Genomic DNA, 25,411 nt, shown 5'->3' on the forward strand with positions numbered 1-25,411 from the left:
ATTATACAAGCATGGACTCCAAATCTCGTCCTTATTTAAGTATGCGACAGCGGAAGCTCTTAATAATCACCTGAGAATAAACATGCTTAAAACGTCAACAAAAATGTTGGTGAGTTATAGGTTTAACCTATATATATCAAATCATAATAATAGACCACAAGATTTCATATTTCAATACACATCCCATACATAGAGATAAAAATCATTCATATGGTGAACACCTGGTAACTGATATTAACAAGATGCATATATAAGAATATCCCCATCATTCCGGGACACCCTTCGGATATGATATAAATTTTGAAGTACTAAAGCATCCGGTACTTTGGATGGGGTTTGTTAGGCCCAATAGATCTATCTTTAGGATTCGCGTCAATTTGGGTGTCTGTTCCCTAATTCTTAGATTACCAGACTTAATAAAAAGGGGCATATTCGATTTCGATAATTCAACCATAGAATGTAGTTTCACGTAGTTGTGTCTATTTTGTAAATCATTTATAAAACCTGCATGTATTCTCATCCCAAAAATATTAGATTTTAAAAGTGGGACTATAACTCACTTTCACAGATTTTTTTACTTCGTCGAGAAGTAAGACTTGGCCACTGTTGATTCACGAACCTATAACAATATATACATATATATTAAAGTATGTTCAAAATATATTTACAACACTTTTAATATATTTTGATGTTTTAAGTTTATTAAGTCAGCTGTCCTCGTTAGTAACCTACAACTAGTTGTCCACAGTTAGATGTACATAAATAAATCGATAAATATTATCTTGAATCAATCCACGACCCAGTGTATACGTATCTTAGTATTGATCACAACTCAAACTATATATATTTTGGAATCAACCTCAACCCTGTATAGCTAACTCCAACATTCACATATAGAGTGTCTATGGTTGTTCGAAAATATATATAGATGTGTCGACATGATAGGTCGAAACATTGTATACGTGTCTATGGTATCTCAAGATTACATAATATACAATACAAGTTGATTAAGTTATGGTTGGAATAGATTTGTTACCAATTTTCACGTAGCTAAAATGAGAAAAATTATCCAATCTTGTTTTACCCATAACTTCTTCATTTTAAATCCGTTTTGAGTGAATCAAATTGCTATGGTTTCATATTGAACTCTATTTTATGAATCTAAATAGAAAAAGTATAGGTTTATAGTCGGAAAAATAAGTTACAAGTCATTTTTGTAAAGGTAGTCATTTCAGTCGAAAGAACGACGTCTAGATGACCATTTTAGAAAACATACTTCCACTTTGAGTTTAACCATAATTTTTGGATATAGTTTCATGTTCATAATAAAAATCATTTTCTCAGAATAACAACTTTTAAATCAAAGTTTATCATAGTTTTTAATTAACTAACCCAAAACAGCCCGCGGTATTACTACGACGGCGTAAATCCGGTTTTACGGTGTTTTTCGTGTTTCCAGGTTTTAAATCATTAAGTTAGCATATCATATAGATATAGAACATGTTTTTAGTTAATTTTAAAAGTCAAGTTAGAAGGATTAACTTTTGTTTGCGAACAAGTTTAGAATTAACTAAACTATGTTCTAGTGATTACGAGTTTAAACCTTCGAATAAGATAGTTTTATATATATGAATCGAATGATGTTATGAACATCATTACTACCTTAAGTTTAGTAGGTAAACCTACTGGAAGTGACAAGAAATGATCTAGCTTCAAAGGATCTTGGATGGCTTGAAAGTTCTTGAAGTAGGATCATGACACAAAAACAAGTTCAAGTAAGATTTTTACTCGAATTAAGATAGTTTATAGTTATAGAAATTGAATCAAAGTTTGAATATGAATATTACCTTGAATAAGAATGATAACCTACTGTATATAACAAAGGTTTCTTGATCTTAGATGATTACTTGGAATGGATTAGAAAGCTTGGAAGTAAATTAGTAAACTTGAAGGGATTTTTGAAGTGTTCTTGAAGTGTTCTTCCTATGATGATTATAGCTTGATTCTTGAAGTGATTTTTGATGAAGATGATGATTAACTACTGGAAAAATATGTTCATAATAGTGTGTGTGTGTTGAGAGAGAATTAGAAAGAGAATTGGAAGTGAAATGGAGTGAATGATGAGTGGTAATTGGTGAGTGGTGAGTGGGGTTAAAAGGAGTTCTAGTTAGTTGACTAGCTCATGGTAGAAGTTAAAATTGATTAGTCATACATGACATAATCAAGAGTGGAATCCCATGCTAGTTCCTATTGGTATATACCCATAGTAAGTACGTTTTGAAGCTGTGTATAATACGGGTAAGAATACGACTAGAATTCTTGATGCAAGAAAAGAATGGGAAAGTAACTGTAACCATTTTCGTTAAGTATGAGTGTTTTGATATATGTCTTGAAGTCTTCCAAAAGTATTTTAATACATCTAAATACACTACATGTATATACATTTTAACTGAGTCGTTAAGTCATCGTTAGTCGTTACATGTAAGTGTTGTTTTGAAACCTTTAAGTTAACGATCTCAATTAATGTTGTTAACCCATTGTTTATTATATATAATGAGATGTTAAATTATTATATTATCATGATATTATGATATATTAATATATCTTAATATGATATATATACATTTAAATGTCGTTACAACGATAATCGTTACATATATGTCTCGTTTCGAAATCCTTAAGTTAGTAGTCTTGTTTATATGTATATAACTCATTGTTAATATACTTATGGAGATACTTACTTATCATAATCTCATGTTAACCATATGTATATCCATATATATATCGTCATGTCATTTTTACAAGTTTAAACGTTCGTGAATCGCCGGTCAACTTGGGTGGTCAATTGCCTATATGAAACATATTTCAATTAATCAAGTCTTAACAAGTTTGATTGCTTAACATGTTGGAAACATTTAATCATATAAATATCAATCTCAATTAATATATATAAACATGGAAAAGTTCGGGTCACTACACTAACCAAGAGGTCACCTGCGAGAGAGGATGAAAAAACCCTGTAGTATTAACCGATACCTTCTTTTATTGGTGGGTTGACATCAAATTTTCTCGGATTTGCTAGCCAATTATGCCAATCTAAATACCCACTTTTTAGCCTTGATGAAATCCATTCAAAGGATTTGATTTGAACTTCGGACACTATATTAGCATTGAAGAGTCTGGATTTATTAAACACGTGATCGTTTCTATTTTTCCAAATGTAGTAGCTGGTGACCCAAACTATAGCTTGCCAAATTAAGCTCCGGTTGACGTTTGGATTTGAGAGTTCGAGCCCTTTGAGAGCTCAATTGTATCCGAGAAAATTGCCATGTTAAGATTCCACCAATTGGAAATTCTTTCCCATATATCAAAGGCCGTTTTGCAGAGGATGAATGAGTGGTTAATGGACTCAATGTCATCGTCGCAAACCGGGCATCTAACGGAATCCAAATCAATTCCCCGACGATCTAATTCGGATCTTACAGGTAATTTATTCTGGGAGGCACGCCATATGAGGATACCCACTTTTTGTGGGGTTAGATTGTTTCTGATTGTAGGTCTGACTTGTGAAGCAACAGAAGAGGTTTTATGTGTGAAATCTAGTATATAATTTATCTTGGAAAATGCCGGTTTAAAGATTACTACACACCAACGGGTAGTGTACCCGATCATGCAACAGTATAAAGTTGGTAATTCCGAAATCGTTCCAAGACAGTTTAAACGTGAGAATTAAGATTGTAACTAATAAAAATAAACTAAGTTAATCTATGAAAATTGAGAGTACGAGATAGTTTGTTTTGTGGCTATTTAACGATTAGCCAAATCAAAGATTGATTTAAAAGTAAAAGACAATATTTTTGTGTTTTAAAGTTTATAGGAAAGTAAATGCAGACTCTACGAAAAGTAAAGCTATTTGAATTCAATAGACAAAGAAATGCTCACCTAGATCTCCTATTCGCAGTGTCGGATGATTTATTATTAAGCTCTAGTTCGATTTCTCAATACATGCAACTACAGAGTCGGTTTACCTAGAGTTCTCTTTTAGCAAACACGTCAAACTTGGATTTATTGGCTTAGGGTTCCCTTTCACCAAAGACGTCTTTCGTTTGTGACTTAGTAATTAACTAATTATAAGATTAAGATTCAATTGGTTACACATTCTCTCCACACAATTCACCCCTATTTTGTTTAATCTTTGTTACCCGGTTTACACCTTGGTCAAGTAAGCACCCAATTGGTTAAGAAAAATCAATTGAAAACTAGTGTACTAAATTGAAACAGGGTTCCCTTTGTTCAAACAAGATCACTAATCAACCTAGTAACAATAATCAACACCACAAGAATGGTTCTTAATCAAAACTCAAAATTATCATGCATTAATCAAATCAAACTTTAAAGTATCATCCAAACACATGCGAATATTCAATCTAGACAAACATTTAAGTGCTTAGCCAACCATGGCTAAAACCAAAATCACAAATAAACAATTAAGAGTATTCATAATGATGATAAGAATTAAACCTAATGAAAATTGTGTTCTTGAATGATGAACGGATCGAGACGCGTTTTCGGAATGATCGATGTGTTAGAATGATCTTGGGGTTCCCCAAAAATCACCCTTTTTCGTCAAAAAGCTGCTGGAATTCGTCTGGATGCAATAATGAATAATTAGGGTAAAAATTCGGGTTTTAAATAGGTAAAATATGACCCCGCCTGAAGGTGGAGCGGCGCTCCACATATAGAGCGGCGCTCCATATGCTGTATTCCTTATTTTTGGCCTTTTGAAAGCTCTCGACTTGATTTTCCAGCCTACTGGAGCGGCGCTCCACCTTTTTGAGCGGCGCTCCACCTTTCTGAGTGGCGCTCCAGGCCTCTTTTGCTGATTCCGAGCTAAAAACTCACTAATATTCGTCCAAACATGAATCGAACCAACCTCTTTCACTCGTTTCCATAGAAAATCATTAAAACCATCAAATATCTTCAAAATTCATCTCCTTGGTCTTAGAACTCGAACTTTCACAACACTTATCGAAATAACACCAAATCATATCTAAAAGGACCAAAATGTGCCCGATATCGCTAAGGAAAACGCGTATGAAATATGCGATATCAAACAACCCCACACTAGAGTTTTGCTTGTCCTCAAGCAATTAAACTCGATAATAATCTCTACCATAAAGTAGCATCTTCAAAAGTATATGTAGAACCAAACGAACAATCAACAAACCATCGTCTAGCATGGGCACGATTTGGAGTAAATACCAACCATACCTCCCACTTGCATTCCCCCGAAATTAACTTCCCAATCCTCAAGCAATCAAATATGAACAAAGTAGCTAATAAAAGTCTTGAATAGCGTACCAAATAAAATGAGGCAAAGAATCTCGAACCATAATGTAAGTCTTCAAAGGAACCAGGAATCAAGTGGGAGCCAAACACCAAAGATATGACAATCGAACGCATGTGCCAAAAAGAACGCACGGGCTACCCCGCAATTGGTCAAGCCAATGCCTCCCACAGTACCTAACATCGTGAGATGTTGGTAAGAAAATAATGTGCTTAGGAGGGTACACATTACGTCCAGATATCATCGATAATCATGAGGTAATCATCTAACCCATTAAGTCAACCATAAAGATTGAGGTTCATTAGGCTTAAAAGCTGATATCTTACCTTTCCAGAGGTTATCCACTGGGAATCTGATCAATCACTGACATTTTGTGTATCATGGTGCGCTTCCCATTTGGCTAGCAAATCTCCCTCATTGAGATAAGCTTTGACTACCAGTTTCCCTATTTGACGTTGATGCCTGGTATATTTCCAGTGTATTTTAGCAATGACTTTTCAAGATTTTTCATCACCCTACAACTGGTCTGGACTACAACTTCTGAAACAAATCAGCAAGTGTGTCGTTCGGGAGACTTGACTCCCTTTAGGATGGAATGGATACATCCCGTGTGGTTAAATAAAGTGGTCGGGTGCAACATTGTCCTTGTTAGGAGAAACAATGAGGATCGCCCTGTTAAAGTTTTCGATCTAGCGCATGGCCCTGTTTCGACCACACGACCAATCACCGTTCATACAGTTGACACCCGCCTTGGTGCAGATGACCTACGTATGAATTTTTATGTTCATGTAGGATTTCACATTCAAAATAATAATCATGTTTCTAAAGTTCAAGACTTTCACCTCTAATAGTACCTCATCGTGAAATGATGGGTAATGAAATGGTACAGCTTAAGAGGTATACGTACCAAGTGAAACGGTCGGAAGACTTTACTTCCTTAATGAGTGGATCTGACTCACTCGGGAATGCCAATCTATTTCAATTGACACTCGGTTTAAATCCCAAAAACCTTTGGGTGCCATAGCTTTTGGCTATGGGTTATGTTGTCTAAGCAAACACAAGTACGTAGCTCTTGTTCCTAAAAAGGACAACACTGGTGAAGCTCTAGGCTCCTCTTCCCACAGTATCACACTATTAAATGATGTAATAATAAAATGATATAGTTTCGGAAGTCTGCTATACCAAGTAACCAAAAGTTTTTGATCTGGCACGTGATTCGATCACAATCACGCTATGCAATCACCGCTCTCTCACGGTTTACACCCGTTTTGGTACAGGTGACCTACTATTGAGTTCCCCAAACTCGTAGGATTTCATGTCCAAGATAATGAACATGTGGGACAATTTTGGCTTTTTTGAAATCACGAAATATGCCATAAAATACCAAGCCAATTTTCATAATAAAGGTTTTGGCCGAATTTTCAATTGTTTTTCTACTTTTTTTTTTATTTTTAAACTAACTTTTCTATTTTTTTTTATTTTACCCCTAATTTTTTTATTTTTTTTACGACCAAAACCCGTGAAACGTCAAGTCTTTTTAAATCAAAACTAATATGATGATGATTCCATTAACAACCAACCCGAGAGATTTTACATCCCCCACCCCACACTTGAGATCAAATAATGTCCCCATCACTTGAGATCAAAATTAGATAAAAATCGAAAGGGTTATGTGAGAAAGAAAATATAAAAACTTATCGAGCTTAGCCACTGATCGCGGAATGCCAGTGACAGATGGCACTGAACTGACTGCCAGCATAAGAACATCGTCCATTCCCGATCATCACACCAATATCATCAATCATGCAGTTTTGCGGAACTTAATGCCAGACTTGAAAAAATCGTTTCACCAACAAACCTAAGAAAAGAAAAACAAACGAACTACATAACAGGACAAGGGGGCACCACCCGATGCCGAAACGCCCTTTCCCTCAAATAAGTTTCAAAGTACACAATCAGAGTATTCAGGTACAGACCAAATGAAAAGGAAATAGTTTCAAACAAATACAACATGACATGCTCAACAATCAATCATTCCTCGGCCACAAGTATCTGAACAGGTCCCAATCCACACCATAAGTATCCTGACAAGCCTGGTACGGGTTATATGATGGATCTGGCCTCGGAGGAGTAACGGATGTATAATCAGGAATGGTAGTCCTCGTCGGAATATAAGCCTCCGGGTTCTGACGCATCTGTCTCTGAATTTGTATATGATGAACCTCCCACTGATTGTGGGCCCGAATTCCCCTCACATCATACTCTACCCTGTCAACTCGCTCACCCAAATGACCCATCTCCGTTTCAAACTGTCCCAGCGCTGTGTTAATCGCACATAACTATTCTGGTGCCAAACCCTCATATCCTTGTTATGCCTGCACTGCTCCTCTAGCATCCTCTGATTATGCTCAACCTGAGCATTATACGCTGACCTACTATCCCGATATTCCAAATACATCCCATCAACGCTGTTAACCAGAGAATCCCAACTTTCTTCACTCAGAGACCACGTACCCGGTACGTTTGCACTCGAACTACCTGCCTCATACGTGGATCGACTACCTCCACGTCCACGACCACGTCCAACCCCGTCTCCTGGTTGTTGTTGCTCATCATCCACCAAAACCCAACCTTGTGGACCTCTTTGGATAAACTCAGCTTTTAAGAAAAATAGAATATTAGTGGGCATTGCCTCAACCCCCAACATACTACAACTATTAGTCGTTACTGAAAACACCCGAGCAAATCTAGTCACCAAGTGCCCACCTAACAATGGGCGTTCTGTTCGTTTATCTGTTCCAATCTCTTGTAACCATGCTCCTAACATACAAGGGACGTCAATCCGCTCTCACAATTTAATCTGCTGAAGAATCCAAAGATCTCTTCGCTTAATCTTATTCGCATTTCCTCTAGCCATAAACATGTGAGCAATCATCTTAAAAATCATTCGGTCCTTCGGAAGTCGAAGCATTGACTGAACACTCCTACTGGAACTAAAAGGACCCGCATCACCTTTCGCCATCGTTGGCCAATAATCACTTTCACTAAACGGTTCCTGCCCAAACTGTGATGACCCAGAAATTTCTGACCAAATTTAAACTTTATCTTTAAATGATTTAATGTTTTCGACACGATAAGCAAAGTCAATTAAACTGAATCTCAAAATTTTGAACTATTCAAATATCTTTCGGTTGTTCTCGACGATTCGCGAACAATTATATGTAAATAGATACATATACTACAACTTGAAAATGTAACAAAGTGTTAAGTAAACGAAACTGTGCATTAAACTTATTGGTTTGATTATCTGATTGATATATTTTACTACGAAGTTAAAATGTTATGTTAAACGATTGAATTAAAAGATATTTACTGAGTCCTTTAAGGATTATGATATTATTACGAGTCTCTGTTGTGAGGTCCACATTGATTTAAGAAATTATTCCTTTTTAACGGTATTCGAAATATATGGTAAAGTGTTTGTTTAAATAACGTAATTTGGACACATACAATAATAAGAAATATTAACTGTTAGAATTAAAGCTATGAATAACTTGCGATGTGTAATTTAAAACGTGTTTATTAATATTAAAAATATATATTAAAATGATTAAATATAATATTTAACTAGATATAAAACTTTTTGGATTTGGATATACTTGATTAAATAACGAGACATTGATTTATAAAATTAAATGACCAAAACACTCAAATGTATAAATTATATTTCGAGTGATATAGTTTAGGGATAATTTAAGGCTATATTTCGACAAAGTTACGTATCCCAAAACGTAAAATGCAAGTTTTCTCAGTATACGAAAGGATGTTCGAAAAACCTGAACTGGGACAGAAGTCGAGTGACAACGTATGACTTATCGGGAGGAAAATTACAAGTCAACTATGCACATGAATTTAATATAATATATAATTAATTATATAAATTATTTATTATATTTATATTATAATATTATGTCGACAAGCTAGTGTATAAAAGAGATGTGAGCTGTCCAGGCAGGCCATGCGATCGCATGGCATTTGCACTTGAAGCCATGCGATTGCATGGGCATCAGATTCAGAAAACATTATAAAAGCTCGCGAGTTCAGTTGTTTGTCTCACACACATATTTATTTATATTACTTCCTCCGTATTTAAATTATTATTATTATTATTATTATTATTATTATTATTATTATTATTATTATTATTATTATTATTATTATTATTAATAAGATTAATATTATTATTAATCTTATTAATTATTAGTATTATTAATTATTAATTAGTAATATACATAAAATACTACGACGAGGTTATGAGCGTGTCACTTTCAAAAATGGGTTTTTGAGCGGGATAAAGTTAAGGAAATTATGGGTTACAGCTATGGAGGTTATGGGTAATGTTCATGGGTATTATTTACAAGTCAAACCTAGTGTTTATCATATTCGTTGCGTCTACGTACTTTCCTGCAATATCAAATCACAATATTGATACGTAAGCATTCATATCTTATCTTTTATATATTAATTGTGTATCCATGTCTAGTGCTCGAGTATATATGTTTAGGCATGCCAGTATGCTAAATTTTGTCGTTAAACACTTTATATTGAATCACAAATTAAATACATATATTACTAGTAAAAGGTATATGATATACATGTTTTTGAAAAGCTAACAAAAAATCAATAACTTTTCATTTAGATATCGAATAATTTCGATGAACGGATTAAAAGATATGATCAACTGAATTATGATTGACGTTAATTGAAATTGCTTTTGAATCTGCAATTAAGATTTAAACAACTTGTTTACAAGATTGATAAAATGGATTTTTAAACATTACCAGCCGAGTAAATGAATCCTTATATAAGGTACGTCTCGTTTGTTGAACTATTCTCAAAATTAACTTTTTGAAACGACTTTGGCTAACTTTTTTATGTCGATCTCGAGCATTAGGATTGTGATACACTATGACCAGACCTAGCTTGATAGACATTTATTGACCAACATATGTTCTCTAGGTTGAGATCTATGATTATTTGATATTCCGAGTTTCGGTCACATTACGATGAACAACTTTATGTGCTGCTAAGGTGAGTTTCATTGCTCCCTTTTTAATTTCTTTTGCAATATATATTTTTGGACTGAGAATACATGCAATTTATTTTAAACGCAATGGATACAAGTACATACTTAATTCTACACCGAGTTTGAACCAAAAATCCCTTAGCTTTGGTAACTAGTAGCTGCCAGTACATAGGATATGGACTGGTGGGCGCGAATAACAGTATATGGATCCATAGGGCTTGACATCCCCGTCCGAGCTAGAGCGCTAGCCTTTTAACGGACGTGTGTTATTTGAGTTTAGGACACGTTGGTTTGCGTGTATTAAAACGAATGGGGTATTTATCATTATAACGTTAAAGCTTAGTTACCAGGGTGCTCTGTTACGTAGAATCTATTGACAAACTTTTGATAAACGTTTCTGGATGAAACAACTGAAATCTTGTGATCCACTTTTATATACAAATTATGCGAAACACTAAAATTATGAACTCACCAACCTTTGTGTTGACACTTGTTAGCATGTTTATTCTCAGGTTTCCTAGAAGTCTTCCGCTGTTTGCTTATATGTTAGACAAGCTATGTGCATGGAGTCGTACATGGCATATTTTTCAAGGAAACGTTGCATTCACCAAATCATCACCATGTATCTTATTTTGACTGCATTGTCAACGGAAGTACTATTGTAAACTATTATTTACAGTGATTGTCTATATGTAGAAATTATCAGATGTCGCAAACCTTTGATTTAAATATTCATTTATGGTGTGCCTTTTCAAAAGAATGCAATGTTTACAAAACGTATCATATAGAGGTCAAATACCTCGCAATGAAATCGATGAATAACGTGTTCGTTCATATGGATTTAGAGCGATCGTCACAGTTGGTATCAGAGCGTTGGTCTTAGTGAACCAGGTCTTGCATTAGTGTGTCTAACTGATAGTTGTTAGGATACATTCTTAAGTCTTGACTTCGACTGTGTCTGCATGTCAAAAGTTTTGCCTATCATTTCTTGTCGGAAATTACCTGTCTATCATTTTAAGTCTAAACACATCTTATTGCATTGATTGCATAGATAGAGTATAGACAAAATTCATATCTTGGCATATCTATTACAGTAATCTTTGCCTGACATCTTCCGTAAAATCCTCCGTAACTTATGGGATTCTGGTATTATAAATACATATGTAAACTATGTATTCAGGAGTACCAAATTAGTCCTATAATCTATTTCATTCCAAAAATCTTTTCCTTAATTACACAAAATGGATCCTGTATCTAGTTCAAATTCCTTAGATTCCGACAGCTATTCCGATATAGATTTCCACTCAAGTTTCGAAAACAGCGTAACCGGAATGGATCAACCAATTAGCCATCATCTATTCTGGATGAATTGGAGATGGGTTCGTAATCTACTTAATCATTGGAGACAAGAAGAAGGCGATCCCTTCCATCCACCACATTCACCTCTTGGCGAAGAACCCGAAGCACTTACCGGCGAACCTGTTCGTAACACCATTTTCACCCTCATTTCCAGAACAGCTCGCAACGACTACGTAATATCCAATATTCTAAATCTTATTTATCCGCTTGTCCGAACTGCCAATCATCCCAGTATAATAGAAGAAGTCAACGAGCTTCGCGCTCGGGTAGTGGCTTTGGAGAATATGGTGCAAGGATTACAAACACCAGCAGCAGCACCAGTAGCATAACTAGTATCACCATCATCAACATGGCATATTTTTCAAGGAAACGTTGTATTCACCAAATCATCACCATGTATCTTATTTTGACTCTATTGTCAACGAAAGTACTATTGTAAACTATTATTTACGGTGATTGTCTATATGTAGAAATCATCAGATGTCGAAAACCTTTGATTTAAATATTCATTTATGGTGTGCCTTTTCAAAAGAATGCAATGTTTACAAAACGTATCATATAGAGGTCAAATACCTCGCAGTGAAATCGATGAATGACGTGTTCGTCCATATGGATTTGGAGCGATCGTCACAGTTGGTATCAGAGCGTTGGTCTTAGTGAACCAGGTCTTGCATTAGTGTGTCTAAATGATAGTTGTTAGGATATATTCGTAAGTCTGGACTTCGACTGTGTCTGCATGTCAAAAGTTTTGCCTATCATTTCTTGTCGGAAATTACCTGTCTATCATCTTAAGTCTAAACGCGTCTTATTGCATTGATTGCATAGATAGAATATAGACAAAATTCATATCTTGGCATATTTATTACAGTAATCTTTGCCTGACATCTTCCATAAAATCCTCTGTAACTTATGGGATTCTGGTATTAGAAATACATATGTAAACTATGTATTCAGGAGTACCAAATTAGTCCTATAATCTATTTCATTCCAAAAATCTTTTCCTTGATTACACAAAATGGATCCTGTATCTAGTTCAAATTCCTTAGATTCCGACAGCTATTCCGATATGGATTTCCACTCAAGTTTCGAAAACAGCGTAACCGGAATGGATCAACCAATTAGCCATCATCTATTCTGGATGAATTGGGGATGGGTTCGTAATCTACTTAATCATTGGAGACAAGAAGAAGGCGATCCCTTCCATCCACCACATTCATCTCTTGGCGAAGAACCCGAAGCACTTACCGGCGAACCTGTTCGTAACACCATTTTCACCCTCATTTCCAGAACAGCTCGCAACGACTACGTAATATCCAATATTCTAAATCTTATTTATTCGCTTGTCCGAACTGCCAATCATCCCAGTATAATAGAAGAAGTCAATGAGCTTCGCGCTCGGGTAGTGGCTTTGGAGAATATGGTGCAAGGATTACAAACACCAGTAGCAGCACCAACAGCATAACTAGTATCACCATCATCAACACCAACAGTACCATTATCACCACCAACAACAACATCCTCATCACACGCCTTAACATCACAATCTGTACCTCGGATATCAACATCATACGCACCATAGGTACCAAGGAGTACCAACAACAATAAACGATGAAGTATTGATTCATATCTTTATCGGAAAAATATTCTACGGCGATTAGGTAATCTCTAAAATCTTAGAGATTATTTATCCCAGTTCTAACCGTAAATCAGATGAATAGAGATGATAGAAGGAAGAATAGAAACCCTGACAAGAATGGTGCGTAAGGTACAAGCTAGACTTGTTTTACCAACAACATCAATAGTACCCTTAGCCTCACCAGCACAGTCAGTGCTGTCAACATCGCCTCTAACATCACAAGCTCTGCCAGTTCAAGAAGGCACTGTGGATATTATTACGAATCAACAACGAGTATATTGTATCAATGAGTTATGAAGTAATAACTCAATCCCTCTAAAGAATTTATATGTATATCTTATATATATAAATTTTAAAACCATCATAAATCTTTTCGTACTAAGCTATTATGTAAGAATTGAAAAAGGGTAAATACTACTCGGTTAATTCGTATTACTAATATGCTATAATGTACATCTTTCGTTAACAACTTAACCTTCGTTAACTACAATCTCTATTTCAACTCAATGAATTCCATTTCCTAATAAACCAAGTGTATTATTCAATTACATAATTGATTTTACATTTTCATTTTCGATGTACTCGAAACTTTTCAGAAAACATCATCTGTGCCTTATAAGGTTCACAAAAATTCCACGAGTACCAACATCCTTCACCAAGGAATATCAATAAGAATAAATAATGAAGTATTGATTTTATTAGCGAAATACTCCGCAAAGATTATGTAATCTTTAATATTTTAAAGATTAATCATTTCTAAGTCAAGCCGAAAATCAAATGAGCTTAATATGATATTAACTCATTAAATCTGTATTACATCTGAAGAAAATATACATACATATATTTTCATAAAGACGGTAATAAAAATTCTTTTGTACAAAATATTAATTGTGAAATCTTTAACGGGTAGGTAATACTCGGGAAATATATAAGTTCACAATTAATATGTTATACTGTACATTCTTCAACTTTGAATCAAAAAAAAAATTAATAACAATACTCACAACGATATACAATCGTTTTTATACAAATTCAATTACATATTCTGATATTAACGGATCAGAATCCAAGTCATAACTCTGAACCGGTGACATCATTCTTAGATCTCTACATCTTTCAAAGCTATACTTTGACTTCAAAACTGTGCAAGATCCTTTAGCGTTGTTTTTACCGAAAATAATCTTGCAATCCCTTTTCAAAGTATCCAGTATTATCAGCCATTCAACCAGTCAACCTCAACTTTTCAGATTAGCCTTATTATAATCTTGATATATACATTCTTGTTACCGGGGAACCTTTCATGTTCCACCACATTAGCAGTAAATTTACCAACAACCTCATTGATCCTTGATCTTTCGAAAAATCCTTATACTCATTGAAACCCTATCATGTACTCATCTACATCTTATAACGGTAATTGTCATACCAACTACCGGGAATTAGCAATCAGTATTTCGAATTTTGCAGCAATTCTACGCCAACAGTTATATATATACATATAATGTCTATCTTCTAGACTTACATACTTCGAATGTGAAGTTTCTGAAAAACATCCCAAACTATGAACTAGTTCTCTGAAATTGGAACAATGCTGATGAAGCAGCAAAAACTGTAAATGACCTTAACAGTCAAAAGTTTGATGATAAAGAATAGTATGGTGGTAAAGCTGAGAAAAAGAGAAGGTTTAGAACTGGAAAACGGATTGAGCAAAGTATGAAGGAGGCTGTGGATAAATCACAAAGACTGAACCTGAAATGTCCCATTCTTATTGATTAAAAACGTTCCATATTAATTGATTTCGTTGCGAGGTTTTGACCTCTATATGAGACGTTTTTCAAAGACTGCATTCATTTTTAAAACAAACCATAACCTTTATTTTATAAATGAATGTTTAAAAAGCTTTACGTAGATTATCAAATAATGATAACCTAAAATATCATGTTTACACACGACCATTACATAATGGTTTACAATACAAATATGTTACATCGAAATCAGTTTCTTGAATGCAGTTTTTACACAATATCATACAAACATGGACTCCAAATCTTGTCCTTATTTTAGTATGCAACAGCGGAAGCTCTTAATATTCACCCGAGAATAAACATGCTTTAAACGTCAACAAAAATGTTGGTGAGTTATAGGTTTAACCTATATGTATCAAATCGTAACAATAGACCACAAGATTTCATATTTCAATACACATCCCATACATAGAGATAAAAATCATTCATATGGTGAACACCTGGTAACCGACATTAACAAGATGCATATATAAGAATATCCCCATCATTCCGGGACACCCTTCGGATATGATATAAATTTCGAAGTACTAAAGCATCCGGTACTTTGGATGGGGTTTGTTAGGCCCAATAGATCTATCTTTAGGATTCGCGTCAATTAGGGTGTCTGTTCCCTAATTCTTAGATTACCAGACTTAATAAAAAGGGGCATATTCGATTTCGATAATTCAACCATAGAATGTAGTTTCACGTACTTGTGTCTATTTTGTAAATCATTTATAAAACCTGCATGTATTCTCATCCCAAAAATATTAGATTTTAAAAGTGGGACTATAACTCACTTTCACAGATTTTTACTTCGTCGAGAAGTAAGACTTGGCCACTGTTGATTCACGAACCTATAACAATATATACATATATATTAAAGTATGTTCAAAATATATTTACAACACTTTTAATATATTTTGATGTTTTAAGTTTATTAAGTCAGCTGTCCTCGTTAGTAACCTACAACTAGTTGTCCACAGTTAGATGTACAGAAATAAATCGATAAATATTATCTTGAATCAATCCACGACCCAGTGTATACGTATCTCAGTATTGATCACAACTCAAACTATATATATTTTGGAATCAACCTCAACCCTGTATAGCTAACTCCAACATTCACATATAGAGTGTCTATGGTTGTTCCGAAATATATATAGATGTGTCGACATGATAGGTCGAAATATTGTATACGTGCCTATGGTATCTCAAGATTACATAATATAAAATACAAGTTGATTAAGTTATGGTTGGAATAGATTTGTTACCAATTTTCACGTAGCTAAAATGAGAAAAATTATCCAATCTTGTTTTACCCATAACTTCTTCATTTTAAATCCGTTTTGAGTGAATCAAATTGCTATGGTTTCATATTGAACTCTATTTTATGAATCTAAACAGAAAAAGTATAGGTTTATAGTCGAAAAAATAAGTTACAAGTCGTTTTTGTAAAGGTAGTCATTTCAGTCGAAAGAACGACGTCTAGATGACCATTTTAGAAAACATACTTCCACTTTGAGTTTAACCATAATTTTTGGATATAGTTTCATGTTCATAATAAAAATCATTTTCTCAGAATAACAAATTTTAAATCAAAGTTTATCATAGTTTTTATTTAACTAACCCAAAACAGCCCGCGGTGTTACTACGACGGCGTAAATCCGGTTTTACGGTGTTTTTCGTGTTTCCAGGTTTTAAATCATTAAGTTAGCATATCATATAGATATAGAACATGTGTTTAGTTAATTTTAAAAGTCAAGTTAGAAGGATTAACTTTTGTTTGCGAACAAGTTTAGAATTAACTAAACTATGTTCTAGTGATTACGAGTTTAAACATTCGAATAAGATAGTTTTATATATATGAATCGAATGATGTTATGAACATCATTACTACCTCAAGTTTAGTAGGTAAACCTACTGGAAGTGACAAGAAATGATCTAGCTTCAAAGGATCTTGGATGGCTTGATAGTTCTTGAAGTAGGATCATGACACAAAAACAAGTTCAAGTAAGATTTTTACTCGAATTAAGATAGTTTATAGTTATAGAAATTGAATCAAAGTTTGAATATGAATATTACCTTGAATAAAAAAGATAACCTACTGTATATAACAAAGGTTTCTTGATCTTAGATGATTACTTGGAATGGATTAGAAAGCTTGGAAGTAAATTAGTAAACTTGAAGGGATTTTTGAAGTGTTCTTGAAGTGTTCTTCCAATGATGATTATAGCTTGATTCTTGAAGTGATTTTTGATGAAGATGATGATTAACTACTGGAAAAATACGTTCATAATAGTGTGTGTATGTTGAGAGAGAATTAGAAAGAGAATTGGAAGTGAAATGGAGTGAATGATGAGTGGTAATTGGTGAGTGGTGAGTGGGGTTAAAAGGAGATCTAGTTAGTTGACTAGCTCATGGTAGAAGTTAAAATTGATTAGTCATACATGACATAATCAAGAGTGGAATCCCATGCTAGTTCCTATTGGTATATACCCATAGTAAGTACGTTTTGAAGCTGTGTATAATACGGGTAAGAATACGACTAGAATTCTTGATGAAAAAAAAGAATGGGAACGTAACTGTAACCATTTTTGTTAAGTATGAGTGTTTTGATATATGTCTTGAAGTCTTCCAAAAGTATTTTAATACATCTAAATACACTACATGTACATACATTTTAACTGAGTCGTTAAGTCATCGTTAGTCGTTACATGTAAGTGTTGTTTTGAAACCTTTAAGTTAACGATCTCAATTAATGTTGTTAACCCATTGTTTATTATATCTAATGAGATGTTAAATTATTATATTATCATGATATTATGATATATTAATATATCTTAATATGATATATATATATTTAAATGTCGTTACAACGATAATCGTTACATATATGTCTCGTTTCGAAATCCTTAAGTTAGTAGTCTTGTTTATATGTATATAACTCATTGTTAATATACTTATGGAGATACTTACTTATCATAATCTCATGTTAACCATATGTATATCCATATATATATCGTCATGTCATTTTTACAAGTTTTAACGTTCGTGAATCGCCGGTCAACTTGGGTGGTCAATTGTCTATATGAAACATATTTCAATTAATCAAGTCTTAACAAGTTTGATTGCTTAACATGTTGGAAACATTTAATCATGTAAATATCAATCTCAATTAATATATATAAACATGGAAAAGTTCGGGTCACTACAGTACCTACCCGTTAAATAAATTTTCGTCCCGAAATTTTAAGCTGTTGAAGGTGTTGACGAATCTTCTGGAAATAGATGCGGGTATTTCTTCTTCATCTGATCTTCACGCTCCCAGGTGAACTCGGGTCCTCTACGAGCATTCCATCGAACCTTAACAATTGGTATCTTGTTTTGCTTAAGTCTTTTAACCTCACGATCCATTATTTCGACGGGTTCTTCGATGAATTGAAGTTTTTCGTTGATTTGGATTTCATCTAACGGAATAGTGAGATCTTCTTTAGCAAAACATTTCTTCAAATTCGAGATGTGGAAAGTGTTATGTACAGCCGCGAGTTGTTGAGGTAACTCAAGTCGGTAAGCTACTGGTCCGACACGATCAATAATCTTGAATGGTTCAATATACCTTGGATTTAATTTCCCTCGTTTACCAAATCGAACAACGCCTTTCCAAGGTGCAACTTTAAGCATGACCATCTCTCCAATTTCAAATTCTATATCTTTTCTTTTAATGTTAGCGTAGCTCTTTTGTCGACTTTGGGCGGTTTTCAACCGTTGTTGAATTTGGATGATCTTCTCGGTAGTTTCTTGTATAATCTCCGGACCCGTAATCTGTCTATCCCCCACTTCACTCCAACAAATCGGAGACCTGCACTTTCTACCATAAAGTGCTTCAAACGGCGCCATCCCAATGCTTGAATGGTAGCTGCTGTTGTAGGAAAATTCTGCTAACGGTAGATGTCGATCCCAACTGTTTCCGAAATCAATAACACATGCTCGTAGCATGTCTTCAAGCGTTTGTATCATCCTTTCGCTCTGCCCATCTGAAATGTCCCGTTCTTATTGATTAAAAACGTTCCATATTAATTGATTTCGTTGCGAGGTTTTGACCTCTATATGAGACGTTTTTCAAAGACTGCATTCATTTTTAAACAAACCATAACCTTTATTTCATCAATAAAGGTTTAAAAAGCTTTACGTAGATTATCAAATAATGATAATCTAAAATATCCTGTTTACACACGACCATTACATAATGATTTACAATACAAATATGTTACAACAAAATAAGTTTCTTGAATGCAGTTTTTACACAATATCATACAAGCATGGACTCCAAATCTTGTCCCTATTTAAGTATGCGACAGCGGAAGCTCTTAATAATCACCTGAGAATAAACATGCTTAAAACGTCAACAAAAATGTTGGTGAGTTATAGGTTTAACCTATATATATCAAATCGTAACAATAGACCACAAGATTTCATATTTCAATACACATCCCATACATAGAGATAAAAATCATTCATATGGTGAACACCTGGTAACCGACAATAACAAGATGCATATATAAGAATATCCCCATCATTCCGGGACACCCTTCGGATATGATATAAATTTCGAAGTACTAAAGCATCCGGTACTTTGGATGGGGTTTGTTAGGCCCAATAGATCTATCTTTAGGATTCGCGTCAATTAGGGTGTCTGTTCCCTAATTCTTAAATTACCAGACTTAATAAAAAGGGGCATATTCGATTTCGATAATTCAACCATAGAATGTAGTTTCACGTACTTGTGTCTATTTTGTAAATCATTTATAAAACCTGCATGTATTCTCATCCCAAAAATATTAGATTTTAAAAGTGGGACTATAACTCACTTTCACAGATTTTTACTTCGTCGGGAAGTAAGACTTGGCCACTGGTTGATTCACGAACCTATAACAATATATACATATATATCAAAGTATGTTCAAAATATATTTACAACACTTTTAATATATTTTGATGTTTTAAGTTTATTAAGTCAGCTGTCCTCGTTAGTAACCTACAACTAGTTGTCCACAGTTAGATGTACAGAAATAAATCGATAAATATTATCTTGAATCAATCCACGACCCAGTGTATACGTATCTCAGTATTGATCACAACTCAAACTATATATATTTTGGAATCAACCTCAACCCTGTATAGCTAACTCCAACATTCACATATAGAGTGTCTATGGTTGTTCCGAAATATATATAGATGTGTCGACATGATAGGTCGAAACATTGTATACGTGTCTATGGTATCTCAAGATTACATAATATATAATACAAGTTGATTAAGTTATGGTTGGAATAGATTTGTTACCAATTTTCACGTAGCTAAAATGAGAAAAATTATCCAATCTTGTTTTACCCATAACTTCTTCATTTTAAATCCGTTTTGAGTGAATCAAATTGCTATGGTTTCATATTGAACTCTATTTTATGAATCTAAACAAAAAAAGTATAGGTTTCTAGTCGGAAAAATAAGTTACAAGTCGTTTTTGTAAAGGTAGTCATTTCAGTCGAAAGAACGACGTCTAGATGACCATTTTAGAAAACATACTTCCACTTTGAGTTTAACCATAATTTTTGGATATAGTTTCATGTTCATAATAAAAATCATTTTCTCAGAATAACAACTTTTAAATCAAAGTTTATCATAGTTTTTAATTAACTAACCCAAAACAGCCCGCGGTGTTACTACGACGGCGTAAATCCGGTTTTACGGTGTTTTTCGTGTTTCCAGGTTTTAAATCATTAAGTTAGCATATCATATAGATATAGAACATGTGTTTAGTTGATTTTAAAAGTCAAGTTAGAAGGATTAACTTTTGTTTGCGAACAAGTTTAGAATTAACTAAACTATGTTCTAGTGATTACAAGTTTAAACCTTCGAATAAGATAGCTTTATATGTATGAATCGAATGATGTTATGAACATCATTACTACCTTAAGTTCCTTGGATGAACCTACTGGAAAAGAGAAAAATGGATCTAGCTTCAATGGATCCTTGGATGGCTCAAAGTTCTTGAAGCAAAATCATGACACGAAAACAAGTTCAAGTAAGATCATCACTTGAAATAAGATTGTTATAGTTATAGAAATTGAACCAAAGTTTGAATATGATTATTACCTTGTATTAGAATGATAACCTACTGTAAGAAACAAAGATTTCTTGAGGTTGGATGATCACCTTACAAGATTGGAAGTGAGCTAGCAAACTTGAAAGTATTCTTGATTTTATGAAACTAGAACTTTTGGAATTTATGAAGAACACTTAGAACTTGAAGATAGAACTTGAGAGAGTTCAATTAGATGAAGAAAATTGAAGAATTAAAGTGTTTGTAGGTGTTTTTGGTCGTTGGTGTATGGATTAGATATAAAGGATATGTAATTTTGTTTTCATGTAAATAAGTCATGAATGATTACTCATATTTTTGTAATCTTATGAGATATTTCATGCTAGTTGCCAAATGATGGTTCCCACATGTGTTAGGTGACTCACATAGGCTGCTAAGAGCTGATCATTGGAGTGTATATACCAATAGTACATACATCTAAAAGCTGTGTATTGTACGAGTACGAATACGGGTGCATACGAGTAGAATTGTTGATGAAACTGAACGAGAATGTAATTGTAAGCATTTTTCTTAAGTAGAAGTATTTTGATAAGTGTATTGAAGTCTTTCAAAAGTGTATAAATACATATTAAAACACTACATGTATATACATTTTAACTGAGTCGTTAAGTCATCGTTAGTCGTTACATGTAAGTGTTGTTTTGAAACCTTTAGGTTAACGATCTTGTTAAATGTTGTTAACCCAATGTTTATAATAACAAAAGAGATTTTAAATTATTATATTATCATGATATTATGATGTACGAATATCTCTTAATATGATATATATACATTAAATGTCGTTACAACGATAAACGTTACATATATGTCTCGTTTCAAAATCATTAAGTTAGTAGTCTTGTTTTTACATATGTAGTTCATTGTTAATATAATTAATGATATGTTTACTTATCATAATATCATGTTAACTATATATATAACCATATATATGTCATCATATAGTTTTTTTTACAAGTTTTAACGTTCGTGAATCACCGGTCAACTTGGGTGGTCAATTGTCTATATGAAACCTATTTCAATTAATCAAGTCTTAACAAGTTTGATTGCTTAACATGTTGGAAACATTTAATCATGTGAACATCAATCTCAATTAATATATATAAACATGGAAAAGTTCGGGTCACTACAGTACCTACCCGTTAAATAAATTTCGTCCCGAAATTTTAAGCTGTTGAAGGTGTTGACGAATCTTCTGGAAATAGATGCGGGTATTTCTTCTTCATCTGATCTTCACGCTCCCAGGTGAACTCGGGTCCTCTACGAGCATTCCATCGAACCTTAACAATTGGTATCTTGTTTTGCTTAAGTCTTTTAACCTCACGATCCATTATTTCGACGGGTTCTTCGATGAATTGGAGTTTTTCGTTGATTTGGATTTCATCTAACGGAATAGTGAGATCTTCTTTAGCAAAACATTTCTTCAAATTCGAGACGTGGAAAGTGTTATGTACAGCCGCGAGTTGTTGAGGTAACTCAAGTCGGTAAGCTACTGGTCCGACACGATCAATAATCTTGAATGGTCCAATATACCTTGGATTTAATTTCCCTCGTTTACCAAATCGAACAACGCCTTTCCAAGGTGAAACTTTAAGCATGACCATCTCTCCAATTTCAAATTCTATATCTTTTCTTTTAATGTCAGCGTAGCTCTTTTGTCGACTTTGGGCGGTTTTCAACCGTTGTTGAATTTGGATGATCTTCTCGGTAGTTTCTTGTATAATCTCCGGACCCGTAATCTGTCTATCCCCCACCTCACTCCAACAAATCGGAGACCTGCACTTTCTACCATAAAGTGCTTCAAACGGCGCCATCTCAATGCTTGAATGGTAGCTGTTGTTGTAGGAAAATTCTGCTAACGGTAGATGTCGATCCCAACTGTTTCCGAAATCAATAACACATGCTCGTAGCATGTCTTCAAGCGTTTGTATCGTCCTTTCGCTCTGCCCATCAGTTTGTGGATGATAGGCAGTACTCATGTCTAGACGAGTTCCTAATGCTTGCTGTAATGTCTGCCAGAATCTTGAAATAAATCTGCCATCCCTATCAGAGATAATAGAGATTGGTATTCCATGTCTGGAGACGACTTCCTTCAAATACAGTCGTGCTAACTTCTCCATCTTGTCATCTTCTCTTATTGGTAGGAAGTGTGCTGATTTGGTGAGACGATCAACTATTACCCAAATAGTATCAAAACCACTTGCAGTCCTTGGCAATTTAGTGATGAAATCCATGGTAATGTTTTCCCATTTCCATTCCGGGATTTCGGGTTGTTGAAGTAGACCTGATGGTTTCTGATGCTCAGCTTTGACCTTAGAACACGTCAAACATTCTCCTACGTATTTAGCAACATCGGCTTTCATACCCGGCCACCAAAAATGTTTCTTGAGATCCTTGTACATCTTCCCCGTTCCAGGATGTATTGAGTATCTGGTTTTATGAGCTTCTCTAAGTACCATTTCTCTCATATCTCCAAATTTTGGTACCCAAATCCTTTCAGCCCTATACCGGGTTCCGTCTTCCCGAATATTAAGATGTTTCTCCGATCCTTTGGGTATTTCATCCTTTAAATTTCCCTCTTTTAAAACTCCTTGTTGCGCCTCCTTTATTTGAGTAGTAATGTTATTATGAATCATTATATTCATAGATTTTACTCGAATGGGTTCTCTATCCTTCCTGCTCAAGGCATCGGCTACCACATTTGCCTTCCCCGGGTGGTAACGAATCTCAAAATCGTAATCATTCAATAATTCAATCCACCTACGCTGCCTCATATTCAGTTGTTTCTGATTAAATATGTGTTGAAGACTTTTGTGGTCGGTATATATAATACTTTTGACCCCATATAAGTAGTGCCTCCAAGTCTTTAATGCAAAAACAACCGCGCCTAATTCCAAATCATGCGTCGTATAATTTTGTTCGTGAATCTTCAATTGTCTAGACGCATAAGCAATCACCTTCGTTCGTTGCATTAATACACAACCGAGACCTTGCTTTGATGCGTCACAATAAATCACAAAATCATCATTCCCTTCAGGCAATGACAATATAGGTGCCGTAGTTAGCTTTTTCTTCAATAACTGAAACGCTTTCTCTTGTTCATCATTCCATTCAAATTTCTTCCCTTTATGCGTTAATGCAGTCAAGGGTTTTGCTATCCTGGAAAAGTCTTGGATGAACCTTCTGTAGTAACCAGCTAGTCCTAAAAACTGGCGTATGTGTTTCGGAGTTTTCGGGGTTTCCCACTTTTCAACAGTTTCTATCTTTGCCGGATCCACCTTAATACCTTCTTTGTTCACTATGTGACCGAGGAATTGAACTTCTTCCAACCAAAATGCACACTTTGAAAACTTAGCGTACAATTCTTCCTTCCTCAATACTTCTAACACCTTTCTCAAATGTTCACCGTGTTCTTGGTCATTCTTTGAGTAAATAAGTATGTCATCAATGAAAACAATGACAAACTTGTCAAGGTATGGTCCACACACTCGGTTCATAAGGTCCATGAACACAGCTGGTGCATTAGTTAAACCAAACGGCATGACCATAAACTCGTAATGACCGTAACGTGTTCTGAAAGCAGTCTTTGGAATATCATCTTCTTTCACCCGCATTTGATGATACCCGGAACGTAAGTCAATCTTTGAATAAACAGACGAGCCTTGTAGTTGATCAAATAAGTCGTCGATTCTCGGTAGTGGGTAGCGGTTCTTGATGGTAAGTTTGTTCAACTCTCGGTAGTCGATACACAACCTGAATGTACCATCTTTCTTCTTGACAAACAAAACAGGAGCTCCCCACGGTGATGTGCTTGGTCGAATGAAACCACGCTCTAAAAGTTCTTGTAATTGGCTTTGCAGTTCTTTCATCTCGCTGGGTGCGAGTCTGTAAGGAGCACGAGCTATTGGTGCAGCTCCTGGTACAAGATCTATTTGAAATTCAACGGATCGATGTGGGGGTAATTGATAGTGTTCCAAATGAACATATATTTAGTAGCAATATCGTTCCAATATGTAAAGTTTTTAAATGTAATTTCCTT

The sequence above is a fragment of the Rutidosis leptorrhynchoides genome, chromosome 8, assembly GCF_046630445.1.
Source record: "Rutidosis leptorrhynchoides isolate AG116_Rl617_1_P2 chromosome 8, CSIRO_AGI_Rlap_v1, whole genome shotgun sequence".
In the NCBI taxonomy this organism is placed as follows: domain Eukaryota; kingdom Viridiplantae; phylum Streptophyta; class Magnoliopsida; order Asterales; family Asteraceae; genus Rutidosis; species Rutidosis leptorrhynchoides.